Raw genomic sequence first — 3683 nt, 5'->3', positions numbered from 1 at the left:
AGAGAATAGATAGAAACCTTGTCATGGTTTTTTGTTAAAAAGGTTTAGAAACACCTGAAACAGCACATATAAGGATTGCACATAAAACTCATATACAGACAGGGACGTAGATAAGAGGGGGGCTTGGGGTGTTCAAACCCTCCTCAGAGCATCCTATCAAAAATGAAAAGCATCTCTGCCCTGCCACTTCACATGGTGCCAGCACCACTACAATAGGCAGCACAGTAGTCAGTATTGAGAGCAGAGTGGATAATGCAGCAGGTCAGGTGTAAGGCACATTGGCACAGGCACTCACGCTGTAGCGGCCAGGGTATGCTGGCCTCCTTGCTGACAGATCTATTACGGTCACCAACACAGGCATAGCAGGACAGTGCCTATAGCCCCACCCATTGACTACCTCTACACTTTGTACGGTCGTTTTATGGCTTGGACTTCGAGGAGCTTGGCTTTGGAGCGGAAAACATCAAGGACCGGCTGGTAGCAGTGCTGTGTAGCTGCTGCTCCTAAGAAGTTGAGCCTCCCTCTTTCCCTTTCAGCTCGCTGCCTCAGAGACTGTCATGGACCACACCACTTACCACTGCTGTGCTGCCATAGGGGTAAGTGAGACTGCGGCAACTGGCAAAGTTATTCACAAACTAGGTTACCATTTTCCACTTGCTTGGTACTGACAGTTCAGCCTGCCTCAGTCAGCCATGTTGTGGTGCTGAGTCTGACTGCAGATTCAGAGGGCTGAGGGGTTACCAGGCATAACAACATGGCTTCCAGGACCAGGCTGGACTGTTTGCTGCCCCCAGTGCCCTGGCCCTTTTTTAATTGCATTGAAAAGGTATTAAGTCCCAGTTCGCACTAGAATGTCGTGCATAAAACCGGCAATGTGTGTCCCACCCAGGACTGTCTTTAACACAGGGCAAAAGGGGTTGCTGCTCTGGGCCCAGTCATTGTTGTGGGGCCCAAAGCAGCTGCCACTTGAGCCCACATTGTGCAAGAAAAAGATAGCGGCCAAATGCTACTGGGGCGAAGTTGGACATGAGCTGTGTGACTACAGGGCAGGTCTGGGAAGATGCATGCCTGGCTCTCTCTCACCTCATTTTAAATTTCCCGGCTTGGTGCTCATCTCTTCTGAGTCCCAACCAACCACTGCCTGACTCATTGTCACGTGACCTCCACATTCACCTAACAGTCGATCACTCTGCACCCTAACAACCAGAGCTGTGATCAGTGGGGCGGGGAAGGAGAGGAAGGGACCTGTCCTCCCTCCTCTGTGCAGTCCATGTTGGAAGTCTGGGATCTGTCTGTTGGTGTCAAACATTAAGTAAATGACATGAGTAGTGTGGGGACACTGACAGCACCTGTTATGGTGATCAGGAAGGACCATTATGAGTGTTCAGCAGTCAATGTACAGGGATAGATCAGACAGTATATGGAGCGGCGCAGTCTCTGACCATCTGCTGTAGTACGCCTCCAGTCTCTGACTATCTCCTGTAGTACGCCTGCAGTCTCTGACCATCTCCTGTAGTACGCCTGCAGTCTCTGATCATCTCCTAAAGAATACAGAAACGCAGGCTTACCACATATTGATCCACCTTAACAGATGCGGTGTGCACTCATAGACCATGCACAGTGTGAGGTGCTGTTACCATAACTAAAGGCATATGTCACAAACAGAAGTCCGGTGTAAAGCACCAGGAAAGAGTTACTTATGGCAACAGAAATCAGTCATATTAGAGTATCAAAAATTCAGATTTAGTGTAATAATTTAAAACAGATTTGGCATAATCATAGGCCAATATCAGAGAAGAAGACAGCTTCACAAAAATGGCCAAACAAATCACTGTTGAAAATGAATCATCACAAATACACACAGACACAAAACATAACATATAACAATTAAAAAGAAACGCCCAGACGCAGTATAGCAACACACAGGTTAGGGTGTCAGATAAAAAAAATTAATTATGATTAAATTTCAGAAACCAACAATTTGGCTACATAAGTAAATAAGTGGCAGCCTAGCCTATGTGTGGCTCCAAGGGGAGGATGGGTTGGGGAACAGGAAATGGAAAGGAGGAAACTAGCAGACACTGAGATAATTGTCAAGGAGCATAAATGCTCTAAAGTGCACTATAGTGGGGGACACTGATTCGGATCATGCCATCCGCAAAAAATAGCGTAAATAGCATCAGCACTGGTACTGAGGAAAAATATCACATGGAAATCCAGTGTATATGGGAGGGTTTGTTCATAGGAAGTCCCGCTAGCAAATATCAGCAATATTTTTGTGATGATAGATCAATCCTTAAGTGAAAGAATTGTCCTGGTACTATATAAGCCTGGGGTTGGTATTCAGTTTTAAACTCATCACAGTGATATGAATGTGGATTTTATCATCAAAGGCCGTATAGACTAGGGGATAGGGAACTTTCATATAGGCAATTGGTCTAATTTTAGGTTTCCAGTCCTGGGCTTGATACAATTGCCCTGCAGTGAGGGTACTTTACGGTCACATATGGTGGATATGCTGGTTGCCGCCGTACTTCATAATCCCTTCCGTGATCCCCTCCGTAGATGTTTTCTGAAGCATGTCTTTTATCACCAGTACTGATGTGTGGTTTATCCTATGCAGTCAGCGATTAGCAGTGCAGGATCATATCTTCGCGCTGCTGTTCACGTCTTCAACGCTGGGAGCTTGTAAAAGCGGCGTCACATGACGGAACGGCTATGACGTCAACGCGTTTCACTATTGGAAATAACGTAGCTTCATCTGGACGGTGATTGGACGGCAATCCTCACTCCCTTTATATCGTGAAATTCTTCGTAGGGATGCCACCAATATACTTTAAAAGGACAGATGTCATGTTTGCAGGAATAGTGACTGATGAACTTCAAAAATGGCCAGCAAATGCCAGGAAGTCCAAGGCAGCTTAAATCATTATTTGATTAGCTTCAGTTTTATGAACTATCGGCTTTTTAGGGTAGGTAGTAAAGACATGGGAAGAGAAAAAAAAAAAAAGAAAAAGAGAATGGACAAGAGAAAAAAAGGGAGAGGAAAGAAGGGAAAGAGGGATAAACAAGGGGACAAAGAAACAGTAGACAAAAAGCAAACAGGATGGGATGAAATGAATAATAAATATATATATATATATATATATATATATATATATATGTAGAGGGGAAACCAGAAGAATGGAGGACATTTAAATCAAGGTAGACTTATTGATATCCCCAAATATAGGAAACAAGTTGCTAGGCCCTATTGGGAGGTCATCCTTGTGGTCCCACAAAGGGACCATCCATCTTTCTAGTTATATAGTGATTCAGGTTATGGGGAATCGACTGAATCACTAGGGCTAAGTACGATTAGCTCTCCAAATTTAATTCTGTATTGAGGCCCACTGGGAAGAGGGAACCAATGGCTGTGCTGCTATCAATCTATCCAATCAGGACCCATGACACCGGCTGGAGCTGGTTTGCTCATCCCCGTCGCTGGAAAGTTCAGGTAAGTAAAAGGGGGGCTCTGGGGGGTTGCTGCATCACAGGAGGTTTTTCACCTTAATGCATAAAAAGCATTAAGGTGAAAAACCTTGAGGGTTTACAACCCCTTTAAGCAATTTTTGGCCTAATCAAAAGGTGTGTCGGTAAGTGCTGGGTGAGCAAGGTATGTCACCTTCAAGTAAGCAGAAACA

Source organism: Aquarana catesbeiana, linkage group LG06 (genome assembly GCF_042186555.1).
Source record: "Aquarana catesbeiana isolate 2022-GZ linkage group LG06, ASM4218655v1, whole genome shotgun sequence".
NCBI classification, from domain to species: Eukaryota; Metazoa; Chordata; class Amphibia; order Anura; family Ranidae; genus Aquarana; species Aquarana catesbeiana.
Note: the sequence above shows the minus strand (reverse complement) of the source record.